Source organism: Hevea brasiliensis, chromosome 2, assembly GCF_030052815.1.
Source record: "Hevea brasiliensis isolate MT/VB/25A 57/8 chromosome 2, ASM3005281v1, whole genome shotgun sequence".
Classification (NCBI taxonomy): Eukaryota; Viridiplantae; Streptophyta; class Magnoliopsida; order Malpighiales; family Euphorbiaceae; genus Hevea; species Hevea brasiliensis.
The window spans coordinates 108,048,147-108,063,831 of record NC_079494.1 but is presented as its reverse complement, the minus strand read 5'-3'; the positions used below and the strand labels follow the sequence as shown (position 1 = coordinate 108,063,831).

General features: G+C 34.9%; 1 pseudogene; it reads left to right on the top strand.

The window, feature by feature from the left end:
- Positions 1 to 3,457: 3,457 nt before the first annotated feature.
- On the top strand, positions 3,458 to 6,620 carry LOC110648449 (WAT1-related protein At1g70260-like; annotated as a pseudogene).
- The last annotated feature ends 9,065 nt before the right edge of the window (positions 6,621 to 15,685 follow it).

The window sequence follows — 15,685 nt, the reverse complement described above, 5'->3', positions numbered from 1 at the left end:
TTATGAGTTTATTACCAACTAGAATAAATATAATTTTACTTTCTTGAGAACCTGCATCGTTTGAAATGGGTTTAGGTTGGAAAAACCGGATCTCATAAGCAGAAGTGGCATTATTAAATCCTTTGGAGCCATAGTATCAATTGCTGGGGCATTCGCTGTGACATTCTATGCGGATACTCAATATTTTATTTATTTATTTATTTATTTTAATTAATTAATAATAATTTAATATATTTATTTAAAAAAAATATTTTATTGAATGGGCTACTTTTATATTAATATATATATATATATATATATAATTAAATATATATCTGTAATCTGAATAATTCAGTTCAATAATAACTCTTATCACATTCTATACCTAATAGAACTCTTGAAATATATATACCTTAATCATCTCTTTCTCCTAAACTTTACTATTAAAGCTTGTTTATCACCTTCTTTTTCATCATCTTTCATTTATTGTTATATGTATATGTGTGTGTGTGTATATATATATATATATATATATATATATATATATATATATATATATATATATATATATATATATATATATATAAATTTATGATTTATAATCTGATGTGTGTGGAGAATCCATAAATTCTTACTTTTCTATTCATCATCTTGAATTCTATTTTCAATGTAAAAATTCCCTTTCTCTATTTAATAATTGGTGAATTTGATTTTATTTTCCTTCCTTGAATTATTACAACTATACTATAGAAATTCTTTTTTTTTTTTTTTTCTTTCTTTGAACATTGGTATGAATTGTGTTGATCATGATTACTGTTGGAAAATAGCTTATTTTTATATCACTTTTAAAATATATATATATATATACCCACTGGAGCATTGATCAGTCTCGTGTTGGATTATGGTCTAAGCAAACCCTGCCTCTTTTAACTTAAGGTTTGGTTTATAGTACTTTTCAACCGCGGATTTGATTTATAATTTAGTTCAGTTGGTTGAGTTAGTATTCGTGAATGAGTTATGGCTCTTAGCTAATTACAAACGAGTTGGCTCAAAATGTAGCTTAAAGAAACTGCCAGATTATGTGATTATATTTGCTACCATATATGCATTGTAGCATTAGAATTCTCAAGATTAATGTGGATTAGTGGAGTTCGTAGTTAGTACCAATGAAAGTTGCTCCTCATATTGGGGAGAACGCTCGAATTGATAATTCCATCTGCTGTAATGTAGTTTAGTGACACAATATCCTCTTGTGCCTGGAATTCTCTCTCTCCTGGCTTTTCATGTTGAACTACTTTAAGAGGGTTGTGCAAATTTAAGATGTTATTGTTGAACTAATACTTCAAGTGGCATCTTTGTTGTCCCCTGTATTCACTTGTTGCCAATTTCATGTAGACATTCCTCTTCCCCCCAAACCCCCACCCCCACCCCACCACCACCCCCCCACCCACCCCAACCCCCCCCCCCCCCCCCCCCCCACCCCACAACAACTCCCTCCTCCTTTTCTCTCTTCTTTATGTATATAATGGACTAAGAATCAAGAGGCAATATGCAAGGTAAGTGTCTGATGTTATTTGACGCCTCTGTTCATGAGGAGGCAACCTTGATGATTGGTTTGGCTCTATCCTAACAGAATTGAAGTAATCAAATGAAATTTTGTATTTGTAACTTTTTTTTTTTTTGGGTCAGAATTCTATGCAATACTTTTCTTTGTCAATCTGTTGGTACATTTCTATATTTCTTTTCTTCTTTGATTTTATAATGAGTTTGTGTAAAGTCGTTTCATTTTATTTTCGATTTTGTAGATGAACATGATCTGTCTTCAACTTTTGAATATGCTTTTTCTTATTTGTCTTAACCAGAAAGGAGGAAGAAGTCCACAGAGAACATGTAAGATGCATGGTTTCTGTATGTATATAGAACTAGATATGGAAGGCACGTTCAAAGATCCAAGCATGTGAGAAAGGCAACTAGAATTGTGACATGTGACCCGTGTACTCTTGGCCTGTGGGCTCAATAACATTGGCTCATCTATACTGAGATTCAAAGGAAGAGCCTGAAAGCAGCTTGGAAGTTGATAAGTAATAAAGTGAGAACTAAACAGTTGGGCTCAGGGTCAGCTTACTGTCTAAAGATGACATTGAAAATTTCCTCATTTCAACTTATTTTTAATAAAATTTTATATAATTATTTTTTCATGACTATATCACTGTCATGACCAGCAGTATCATTACATTTAATTTGATATGCAAGTTAGAATTTGCGCAAGTGGTACACAGGCTTCATCTGGAATGGATACTGCCCTTTTAGCAGATCACATTTCCTTTGACCTCCATGTCAAAATAAGGAATATTGATCTGAAGTGAAGGGATGATCATGATCTGGACTCTGATGCAAACACTTACTAAAATGTTTATTAGGCATTCTGATGTTCCAGTTAATATGTTTGACCTGATATTCTTGTACTAACAATCATTATCCATTCAAATGTCATTAATAAAAGAAACATGCTAAGATCAACACTTTGTCGATTTTATTTATTTTATTCAATAAGCATTTAAATGCCTAATTTCGTTTCTCTCTCAATAATAATAATAATCAATCGTTTAAAATATATATTAAAAAAAAAACACAGTTGAACTGTCAAGAATGTATGCACACAGTTGAAGCGGCTGAAGCAAGGCTGAGTGTAATTGTTGGTGAATTTATTTGATGGTAACACCCTTTAAAAGTAGGTCTAAGCTACCAATTCAATCTGGCTGGGTGCTGTAATTTTACACCATACCCAAAAACTGCAGACGAGTCTGGTTCTAGGCAGAGCTGATTCTTGAATCTTGATCAATTCCAAACCTTGATAGTCTGGTATCACAAGAATCTGGAAGGAAAGGAAAAGATATTAAATTAGGTTTTGGGTCACTCTAGTTGATTTTATCAAGGTTGGTGGACCAAAAGACTAATAATACTTCATTTTCAGTGGGGCCTTTTTCAATGTCCACCATGCAAAACTTTCAGCGTTTGGCGTTGGTTCATAGTTCATTAAATTAGCAGAAAACAGTAACTTAAACATGATAATTATACTTAAAAAAATAAGAAAGCAAGAGACGAATTATAGGAAAACAAGTGCTTAGATTATGCTCCAAAACTATTCAATTTCTACAAGAACATGCATGCCACGTCACTTCTCCCCCTTTGTTTAGAGTTTGAGGCATAAACGAGTCGCTTTTTCTCCTCGAGTAGCCTCACCAACTTGTGAAAGGCACCTCTTTTCTTTTCTTTCTCTCACAACATCAACGGTAGCTTCTCGTCATTCCCGAACATAAATAGGGAGAGATACAGAGCGAGAGATGGAGACATTTTACAAAGAATCTTGCTAAGATACAAGAGAGAGTGAGGCAGCTTACTGCTTCTCTCTTGATCACAGAAGAGATCCAATAATCTTGTTGTTTTTAAGCATCACAACATTAAGGGAGAAAGGGAGATGATGGGCTTGAGTTATAGCATAGGAGAAGTAGCTCCATTTACAGTGAGGTGATAATGGAGGGCTGCACTATTGGACTGACCATTATGGCCAAGACGGCCATGTCAGGAGGGATGAGCCCTTTTGTATTTCCTGTCCACACCAATGCTCTTGGCGCTATTATTCTCCTCCCTTATTCCTTCATGTTTCACAGGGAAAGGTCCATTCTCTCTCTCTCTCTCTCTCTCTCTCTCTCTCTCTCTCCCCCTTTGAGTCTCGATCGCTTTGCTTTTCACTGTGATCACCTGCCAACTTTTTTGTTTTCTAGTTTGTTGCAGGGTAGAACAACCACTCTTCAACTTACCTCTTTTCTTGCGATTCTTCTTCTTGGGTTTAATAGGGTCTGTACCTCTGTCTGTCTGTCTGTCTCTCTCTCTCTCTCTCTCTCTCTCTCTCTTTTAAACACCCTTTCAGCATCAGCTTTGCTGCGTAATACTGCTACATGTCCAGTTACTCGGCTGATAGAATTTAATTACATTTTTAATAACTCATTTTCATCTGTTCATCTTTTATAATTGCAGTGTCCAAATTAGTAAGTTTATCGTAGTAAAAGATATTGTTATAGAAAATGTTAATAATAATAAAAAAATTAAAACAAACCCACAAATACACCCTTAAAGAAGGAAATCCAAGTCCTTTTTTTTCTAAAAAAAAAAAACATTTTATTAAAAAATCCTAAACTTAACATACTATGAGTTCTAATCAAATCAAAGTGAGTAGACTTACTTAATACATCCAAACTTAAAACACAAAATGTTAAGCAAAAAAATCTAGAGTATCAAAACAGGAGAAATTATTCAGTGCACTCGATACATATGCATTCTCTCTCTAAATATATGAGTCCCATTACTCTAAAATCAAAAAAAAGTTAAGTTTTTATTTTTAAAGAAGCACTATCTTTTAGTACTCTAAATATATATAATAATTCTCCTGATGTTACATAAAAGATTTGGAGATTCAGACCAAATGATCATACTAACACATAATATGGCTGCCCTAACTGTAGTATAAACTGTTGAATTAACTTGTTGCTGAATCCCAGCCAAAGTCCAATTAAACCCGGGTGATAAAAAGTTCATATTCATTAACAATCTAACCAAATTCTACAAATTCTTTTATAAAGAGTGGACGGCAACAACAACCTGTCTACCCTAAAATCTGCAACTCATATATTATGACTGTGAAGCCAAACAATGGGGAAATCCCAGGGGTTATCAGATGCCACTTGATGAGATTCTAATTTTAACGTTAATTTAAAATTCCAGTCATTAAAAAAAAAAAGTTTAAGGCTAGGCAAAATTAGGTTTCTAACAAAGCTTGCCTTGCCGGATAAATAAGAATTACTCTCTTAGATATTTTATTTATTTGATATTAAGCAGAATATGATATCTAATTTGAAAAATAAAACTTTCAATATTTATGTATTAAACTTCTAATTATTTGATAGGATTTTTTTTTTTTCATTATGAGAAAAACTATTGAAAAAAGGAAGCAGTCATAATTGTAATTTTAATTAAATTATCTTAATTCATAATGTATAATTAAAGTTCAGGAATTAAATATAATTTATTTTAAAGAAAGTAAAGATTTTTCTTCTCTAAAATGAAGGAAAATAAAGCGTTTCTCGGCCCATATGGACAATGACAACTTAGGCCCATTATTCTCTCTTTCGTTGGGCGCCTCGAATTAAAGTTATAAGAAGCATGCAACCTTCAAACTAAGCCTCATGATGAGGCTTAGCCCTTGAAGGTTAAAGCTCCAGCAAACGCTTCTCTTTCGAATTATTCAATTACCTAACATATATGAGTTGATATGTTATTCAGGATTGCTTTGTCTCAGAATCTTGCATTTGTGGTCTAAGTTACGGTTCACCAATAGTTGTATGTGCAATGGGCCTTCTGAACCCTGCTTTTTCCTTCATTATGTCCATCATTCTCAGGTTTTACCCCATCCCTCATCTCTCTTTTGTTCATTAATATTCTCCATTTTCTCAGTAGTAACAGAGTTGTTTACAAACTATATGGCCTCGAGCCGAAGCCAACTGAAAAAATAAATAAACAAAAATCATGTACTAAGGTCCATTTATCAATATCTCATCTTGCCCAATGATCAGTTTAATGTCTCAGGATGACAAAGCTGGACTGGAGTAGCTCAAGTTTCCAATTCAAAGTGCTTGGCACCTTGATATCAGTCATAGGAGCAGTAGTGGTAGAACTTTGCAAAGGCCCATATATACGAAAAGCTTCATCTCCGTCTCTTAACCTTGTGCAGAAACAGCAACTATTCGTTTTCTACTCAACACCAGATCACTGGGTTCTTGGTGGCTTATTGCTTGCAGCCGCTTCTTTATGTAATTCAATATGGAATGTTATCCAGGTAGAATTTTTTTGGACGTCTTGTATTTTTCTGTTCTAGTCGCGCCGGTATCTATTCTGTCCTGTACATAAAATTTTTCTTCTTCTTCTCCACTTTTATTTCGTCAGTTGGGAACTATCAAACAATATCCCCAAGTGATGAAAATCGCCTCTTTTTATTGTTTAGCTGGGACTATTCAATGTGCAATCTTCTCTTTGATTGTAGAGAGAGACTTGAATGCTTGGAAGCTAAAGCTTAACATGGATCTGCTTCTCATTGTTTTGACAGTAAGTGCATGGAATAGTGCTTGTATTTTGCTTTGATATGAATATTAGTCAATAATTGTGACCTTACTGATCACTCTTTCTGGTGTGTTAATAGGCAATCTTTGGGAGTGTTATTCGTAGCAGTGTTCACGTCTGGTTTTCACGCATGAAGGGCCCCTTTTATGTGCCCTTGTTGCAGCCATTTAGGGTTTTTTGGTCAACCTTTTTTGGTGTCAGCTTCTTCGCAAATAGCCTTCACTATGGCAGGTTAAAAACTACCGTTATTTCTCTGCATGAAAATGTTGTAGGCTCTGTCGACATTTAGTTAACTGTCCAAGTTGATGATGCAGTGTGATAGGAACAGTAATATATTTGGAATGGGATGTTATACAGTAACATGGGGACAAATCAGAGAAGATTAAAAACGCAAAGACCTTGATGTTGAAAGAGCCAATTCTTCTGAGGAAAAGGTCCCTCTCCTGCAACAAGATGCACAAGTCTAGAATCTTAAAGGCAATTAAAATGCTTTACGAGAGCTCTCCTACGAATCGCCTTTCGTAAGGCTTTCTGATCTCTCTTGTCAAAAATTATCAAAAATTCGATACCTTAACCTTAGAAAAGCTAGTAAATGTTAATTAACTGTATGGGGATACTATTTGCTGTAATGCTTTACTTGTTCCTTCTTTTGATCAGCTAATAAATCTTTCCCTTTTTTTTTTCTTATATTTTTGTGTATTTCTTTCCTGGAAACTAGAAGTCGGAGGGAGGTTCATCTCGCTCTGCAGCCTTGTTCAGCAAATGTACATTTTCTTGTGAATAAACATGTAAAAATTGGATGTATTTTTGTGCATTTGAAACAGTTAATTCTTTAAGGTTCTTTTATTTACTTAAGTTGATTTCTTTGTGACTCTCAAGTCTCATCAGTATGATCTATCAGCTACACATCTCTATCCTTCGGTTAATCGAACACATTTCCATTTCCATTTCCAGTCCTCTTTCTGTGTTTTTGGGAATAGATCGCGTGGTGGAAAAATTACATTTGTTTAATATTTGAGAGATATTTTATTTATAAAGATTATTTTTTTTATAAATATTAAATATTTAATAAATTTTATATTTTTTTTTTTTGAGTGAGATAACTTAATCCAACATTATCAGTAAGTGACTACGCATATAAGTATCATTACAACAAATATTAGCAAAAATTTTATAACAACATTATTTTGCTGCTACAAAACTAATATGCAATAACAATATTAATAATTACTGTTAATGGCACATAGAAAAAAAAAGCAATAATGAGTAAGAGTGTGCATTCGATTAAAAGAACCAAAATTAAAAGAAAACTGAATTTAAACAAAATAAAAAATATTTGATTTGTTATCAATTATAACCATTAACAATATATATATATATATATATATATATATATATATATATATATATATATATATATATATATATATATATATATATATATATATATATATATATTATTAATTAATTGATAAAATATTAACAAAAATGTATTTATAATTTTTATATCTATAAAAAAATAATAAATATGAATTGGTATTAATAAGTGAATAAATATTATTATAAAATAATGAAAATAATAATTATAAATAATATATTATAAATAAAATTATAATTAAAAGAAATTTAATTATTTTGATTAATTTAATTAATAATCAAAGTTAACTAAATTGATAACTAAACATTAAAAATTTTTATAATTATTAATTAAAAATCGAATCGAATTAAATTTATTATTATCAAAATAATTAAATTTTATCAGTTAATAATCAAATAATACATACCCAGGCATGAGAATTGTGGCTATTAAAAAAAATTATTTTTATGACAACAATAAACAATGTTGTTGTTTATGGATTTTATATTATGGTTCCTGTAAAAACCTGAATTTTAAAAATATAAATTTTGTATTTTTATATGGTACTTAAACATTATTATAATAGTATCTAACTAATTTGTAATTTTTGTAAAAACCTTATTTATATATTCTTAATATTATTTCTAAACATATTTTTATAAATTATTTAATAGTCTATTTTTAATTGAAATAATTAGTTTTAAAATTAATATTAATCAATTATCAAAATATATTATTTCATTATTGCCAATCTTGGTTCTAAGATTTGATTAAATTGTTATTAACTTGATTATTATTATTATTATTATTATTATTATTATTATTATTATTATTATTATTATTATTATTATTATTATTATTATTTGTTGTTGTTGTATTTTACTTAAAAATCTAATTTTAATTAGTTAATGCAATGTTGATCTCTATTGAAAAAATAAGTTTGGACTTAATAGAAGAACTTACAAAACTTTAAGAACTTATTAGGTAATTAAAAGTTCAAAAAAAAAAAGGAGAAGAACCTAGATAGTCCCTGTGCCCAGATTCATGGACTAATTGCCGCCCCCGCGCCACCCCCTCCCCCCACCCCCACAACAACTCCTTTCTCTCTCTCTCTTCTCCCCAACGCCAAACTTCCCCTCCCTCTCTTTCTTTGTTTTCACTGGCCAAGAGAAAAACCCATCGCTGTTTAGCGCCACCAACCACCCCCTACCTCCGATGAGCTTTACCCAGGCAGTAGCCACCTTATAGTGATTGAAAACAGCTAGTTTTTCCCTTTAGATCGCGTGCGGCCAATGAGGAAGAAAGCAATTGTTTTGGCCGTTTCGACCATCCTCCGGCCACCCCACCAGTCTAGATCGATGTCCCTCGGCCCATGGAAGAGTTTCCGATCAGTGGTAGCTCCTATGATCGTCGGATTCACGCAAATTGAGGAGAGAGAAAATGAGTTTTTTCGAGCTTTTCGATTAGATTTTTGGTGATTCAACCATTGGATCCACGATCTGAGACCACCGATGAACTTAGTGTAGTGAAACTTTCGAGATGGGACTGACCCCACTCTGATTGGACATTTTTCGAAAAGGACAATTATTGGACGATCCAAATTGCTTAGTGAGATTTTCGACCCTTTTGATGTCTAAAAAATTAATATAATTATATGATAATTATTAACAATTTTTGAGCTTTGTTTAGGTGTGATGATAGCCCACCGGCACCCGGGATTGAGTTTTCAGCTTGATCTAACTACCCAGCAGTACGTCTCGGAACATATTCAATATTATGGTCGATCCTAGCATTTTTAGACGTTTTGGACGTATTTCAGATAGTAGAATTTGCAAAGATAGTCTCTAACTCAAATTGTGCAATTTGTTTCTTATTTAAGTTAGCTGATAAATTTGTAAAATATTCCTGGCTTAGTATAATTAAGTAAAATGGCTTTAATTAATATAAGGACGATGTAGAGGACCTCCAAGAATATTTTTCTAATTTTTAAAGTACTAAAAATAATTATTTAGACTGTAAAGGAGTTAGAGACTCGAGCTGAAGTTTGGCGGATTGAACCTAGATTAGGATTTTTGTAAGCCCCGGATGGGCGTTATAATTATTGTTGTGGGTCTGAGGCCCTGTTTGTTGTGGTTGTTGTGGGTCTGAGGCCATGTTTGTTGCGGTTGTTGTGGGTCTGAGGCCCTATTTGTTGCGGTTGTTGTATTTTCTTGCAAAAGGGTTAGGTCCAGTTATAGGGGAGACTTCACCGAAATTTTGACAAGACCTTAGGATTTATTTTGATTCTATAGCTTTAATTAATTATTTAATTTTGTCAGTCTTTTGATAGAAGTCAGTTTGTATGTTTAGGTGATTGGTGCCGGCCGTCTTCTCCTTCTAGCAGGACCAACTGCAGTTTAGTTGACTAGTTTGTGAGTTAAATATTGATTATTTTTGTAATTTTAATATTAATTATATATTTAACATGCTCATACATTTTATAAATAATTAATTATACACATAAATAGTTAATATATTTGAAGCATTTTTTGTTACTGCATATTTAATTATTGTTATTTTTTTGTGATTGCCACTCTGAGGATAATTTGGAGCTGTGTGAGTGTGTTGGCATGAGTATGGCACAGATATGGATATGGGTTGGATGGGTAGTCATGACTAGAGCTTGACTCGCTAGGACCTGATCCTTATATATGGATAAGTAGAGATGGGTACGACTTTGAGTTGATCTCGCTGACCACCGCTCTTAGATTATTAAGCAAAAGTCCGGCTTGAGTTGATCTCACTGGCAGGTATCGAATTAAGAGAGCTATATAGGGGATCAGCTCCCATATGTATATATTGATGTGATACACTGGGTGCGTGAGTAGCTCCAAATTAACTTCTCATGTGAATATTGAGTGAATTAATTTGTTATATGTGTAACGCTCTCACTTTAGGTAGTCTGTGCATTCTACTGTTCCGGTGATCAACGTTTGTCCGGACGGCCAGAATGTCTGGAATTATATTTAAACTAGAGTGAGGAGTCATAAATAACTCAAATACTGATAAGAAAAATTAAGGAAAAATTTAAGAGATGAAATGCAATAATGTTAAATGAGCAGAAGCTATGGCGATGTGTAACCTTAACGGGAGCGACTGTGAAGATAGTTGCCGACCCAAGACCATGGGAAAACCCTGTGAAATAATTATTGAGACTCCAGTGAAGAATTATTGAGGCTTAGATGACAATAGAATTCCAAAAAAATGCTAAGAAAATTTTATAAATCAGTACAGACAATTTTAACTCGGTAAGCTAAACGAAGGGCATTTTGGTCATCTCACCTTCAGAAATGATTTTTGACCAACTTGTCCATTTAAGTAAGTGAGGTATATGACATAAAATGTGAATATTTATTGATGAAAATTTAATTAAAAATAATTAGGGAAGAGAAGAAAAGAAAATAAAATTAAATGAAAAATAAATTACAATTATGACATAAGCCTTATGCTAGGATGATGCAATTAAAATTCTTCCACCAATCAAAATTAGATAAGCACTAATAGAAAGGATAAAAAGGGATAAAACAAAAGAAAATTCACTCATCTTCTACCTCTTTCAAGCTTGGCCGAAAATCACCATTGAAGACTCCACCATTTCTTTTCACTCAAAGCTTCCTTTCCCACTTAAATTCACCATAAAAGCCCTCCTGCCCTTCACAAAAATTTTACCTTGCACCTTGAATAAACACTAGGCAGCAAAAAGAAGTGGAAACAAAGAGGTTTTGCAAGCTAGGAAAATGACCTAGAGTGACATAAAATTTGCCTAAATTCGGGTAACCAAAAATCTGGACTTGAAAAACGACTAAATAAACAGTGTTTGTTCAAATGGCCATAATTTTGTGTAGAGACGTCCAAATGACCTAATTCTTGAACCCATAGAAAGCTTAGACATAGTAGAACAACTTTCATGGAGAATAGAAACCCAAATTCTGACCCTAACCAATTCAAATTGCTAACTAAAATTAGTTTATTAAAACTGCCAGAACCAAATTTGCTCAGAAAATCTGAGAATGGACTAATCTAGCTAGTTATGATAAAAATGCCATAACTTGAGCTAAAAAACTCCAAATTGAGTGATTCAAAAAGAGAATTAAAGTAGACACATTAAGGAACAACTTTGATGAAGAAAGTTTAGCCAAATTCCCACTGTAGATTAGTCCAATGAAACAATAAACATAAGTGACCAAATTTAAAAATTTGAAATAACTCCTAATGAGCCTTAAATTCAAATTGGCAATCAATGCCAACAAATGTAAAATCCAAAATATAGTATTATAGTGTAATTAGAACTGTCGCAAGGTGTTTTGCGGTCGCCTGAACGAACCCTCACCGAAGTGGAAAAGAATGAGGAGTCGCCACTTTAGTTTTGAGGGAAACTAAAGAAAACCATTTGTGAAGATAAATTAAAATAAAACCACTTCAAAACAGAGATTCTAAGTTCGGGTCCGTAAACGGGTGGGGAAGGTGTTAGGCACCCCACCTAGTCTCTTAATTAGGGTAAGTAGATTTAACTTCGCACTCTTTATAAATTAGTTAGGAGGACTTGAATGGAAATGTTAATCCTTTTGACAAAAGGAATATTTGATTTTTCACTAATTCAGATTACCCAGATACATAAGTAAATGAGACAACCTTAGTGAGTTACTGTTGTATGTTAGTTTTGTTTGAAGGGCTATTTTGTTAGAATCCAATTTTTGAAATTGGATGAGAACTCTCCTCCGATCTCTTTTAAATATTTATTTAAATTTTAGATTGAGAACCGGATAAGAACTCTCCTCCGATCTCTTTTAATATTCATTTAAATTTTAGGTTGAGAACCAGATAAGAACTCTCCTTCGATCTCTTTTAATATTTATTAAAAATTTTTAAGCTTGAGAACCGGATAAGAACTCTCCTCCGATCTCTTTTAATATTTATTAAAATTTTTAAGCTTGAGAATCGGATAAGAACCCTCCTCCGATCTCTTTTAATATTTATTAAAATTTTTAAGCTTGAGAACCAGATAAGAACTCTCCTCCGATCTCCTTTAAAATATTTGTTAAAATTTTTAAGCTTGAGAACCGAATAAGAACTCTCCTCCGATCTCCTTTAAAATATTTGTTAAAATTTTAGATTGAGAATCGGATAAGAACCCTCCTCCGACCTCTTTTAATTAAATGGTAGTCGGATAAGGATTTTTTCGATCTCTCTAAATTTTACCTATCGAGAGGGCCTAAGGCTAAGGGTTTTGACGTTCAAAGGTGTCAGGGGGTCTGCGTCTGCGCAAGACTTCTTTAACTTATTGGTACCTTAGGACTGGGCAGGGGATGCCAAACCGAATCCTCCGACCTTCCTATATGGTCACCTCACTAGCATTTTTTGGTAGCCGATCTATTCCATTTAGTTATCCAGGGTTTGGTTTTACTCTGTCTTATGACGTCTTGCCCTATGACCTACTGAGTCATTCTAGTGACTCAGCTTTACCATTTTCCAGGCTTATTATTCAGACCTTTCATTATTTCAAAAGGACTCTTAAGTTGTCGTTACCCACATCTCATCCAACCACTTATGTATCGCTTGGAACTAGATGACTTACGCTCAGAAATAATAAAGATTAACAAAGGTATCGACACAGAAATAAACTAGAGCCCAACCTTTCTCTGTATCTTTCTAGCGTGATATGAACTTAAAGAAAATAACATACGTAAAGAAAGAAGATTGGAAATGCGAAACAAGAACTAAACTTAATAAAATGGCAACATGAATATCGACTGTATGAGTCGATTCTAGTGAACTAACCGAGAATCACAAAACGCAATAAGATTGCAAGTTGATAGCCGGGAGACTAAGGTTCGCCTTGGAACAAAGAGTGCTTCACTAAATGCAATCGAGTCAGAATTATACCCGAGTTTAAATGAGATTGAGCATGGGCGATGGAAGTGAAAATAAAGATAACAAGGAACTGAAAAATGTGAACACTACGGGATAATGAACGAACTGAAAATGGAGAGTTTCAGTGTTCAAAATCTTTTAAGGAAACACTTCAGAAAACTGGTTCCAAAAGTTCTTCTTATGAAAGCAGAGTAACGATCTGAATTAAATTTCAGAGTTCTTCCGCTATAGTAACTTCCTCCTTTTTTGTCCGTCCTTTAAACAGTTTTTCATGCAGGTATTTATAGGGACCGGGTGTTCCCCTTGAAGGGTCAGGATCTATCTTGAGGGAGATGGAGGGTCAAGATTTCAAAGGACATAATCCTAAGCTCAAGAATTAAAGAGAATCAGAATAGACGGCCGAGATCCACTTCAGAATATTTGTCTTTTTCCTCCTCTAATCTGACGGTCCCAAATTCTCTTGTCCGGGGCGATCCAAGGGCTAGGAGTGAAAGGCGCTGGTTTTGTCGTCTTCTTCTTTGATCCAAGGGCCCTGGGCTCGTCCTTACAAGTTGGATCAACGGTGGAGATTGGGAGGTACAGCGCTGTCATGACATATTCTGGCACCTGTCAGTAATGCGGGCGATTCTGGGGCGTGCGGTTGAGATTTTACCTGCAACGCTTTAACTACCTCGGCTCTGATCATGGCGACGGCGGTAGGCGCCTTATTCTTTTTGTTTTCTGCTCTCTCTTCCTTTCCGATCTTCTTAACATGATCCTTCTCCGATCTTTCATACCGGTCTCCCCTCTTCCGATCTCTATTATTCCAATATTTCCCTTAATCAGGCCCGGTCCGGTCAAAGCATTAATTCCCCTCGATTCCCGAAGCGTCCGCTTCGTTTTCTGCTTAGCAATAAATGCCCGATTTTCCCCTATATATACCCCTGACGGAAGAGACTTTCCTCATTCGATTTTCCTCTCTTCCTTCTTACTTTCCAGTTCTAGCTGCTCCGGCAGAAGTTCCGGCCACGATTGTGGCTTTTGATCCTTTTCCGATGGACCTCTTTATTCCCCGACTGAAAATTTACGATCCCGGTGATCGAGGAATTATGATGACCTTATCTGATGATGGTGAGAGAACTGGACTAACTAACCGATCCGGGTCGAGGACCTTGATCGTGCCGATCTCGAGCTGTTCGATCGGTATAACCGGCGAACCGATTTTGGCCGAGAAAACTGCTAATGTTCCGCCGACCCTTGGCGGTTGCCCTTCCAAGTTTATTCGGCTTCTCACCGCACTGGGTGTTCCAAGTCGATTCCGAGCGGTAATACCGGTGACGATCTCTCTCATTCTCATGAGAGTCGTTGTCACCGCCATCTAAGCTGTACATCTATCCGATGTCGTCGGCCGGTCTTCTGGTCGAACACATCCTTTGGATCAGTCACAGCCTGGGCTTTGACATAGGCCCTTTAGATGGGATGTTCCGCTGATCGCTAGAGATCGGCTTTTGATGTAGTCAGGTCCTTAAATGTAATCCGATCTCTTGAAATCGCCCAAATGATGTAATCTGACTTTTGGAAATGTAATCCGATCTCTTGGGATCGCCCAAATGATGTAATCTGGCTTTTGGAAATAAAATTTTATTTTGACAGTTATCATTTTATTATTGTTGCTTCCGATCTCTGAAGTGTTTGTCCGATCTGGTTCCCAACTGAACAGTCTTTATCCGATCCATACTTCCAAACATCGTTTTTAATTAGCCGATCCCTAACTATCCGGTCCCTCCTTATGGAATTTTGGAATATTCGTGAGATGTGTCAGAACAGCTGGCGAGTCCCGCTAACCGATGCAGTGCCTGGAACATCGTGAGCATTAAATGCTCGGACGAGTATAAATAGGGGTGGGGTTAGCCAATTGCTCCCGTATGTCATTTTCAGTCTCTCGCTCACAACTTCAAAATTCTCTCATTTTCTCAAGTTCTTCCGACGCCGATCAGACTCCGGTAAGGGCTTTGATCTTTCTTTTAGTTTAAATTCTTTATTTCCTTTGAAAATGAGCAGTGCCGAGGGTCAGAGAGCGGCAAGCCCCCCTTCCGTTCAGGTCTCGTGGTCATCCGATGAGGTAGAGGTGGTCGGACCGAGCGTTCGGACTGAACCTGTTAGGGCCTCCGCCCCAATTGTCAAAGGCGACATCTTCGAAACGAACACATTCTTCAAGGAGAGAAAACCTCCCCATGGACGAGCTACCGTCCATTCTTAAAGAAACTGACCTATAGTCGTTCAACC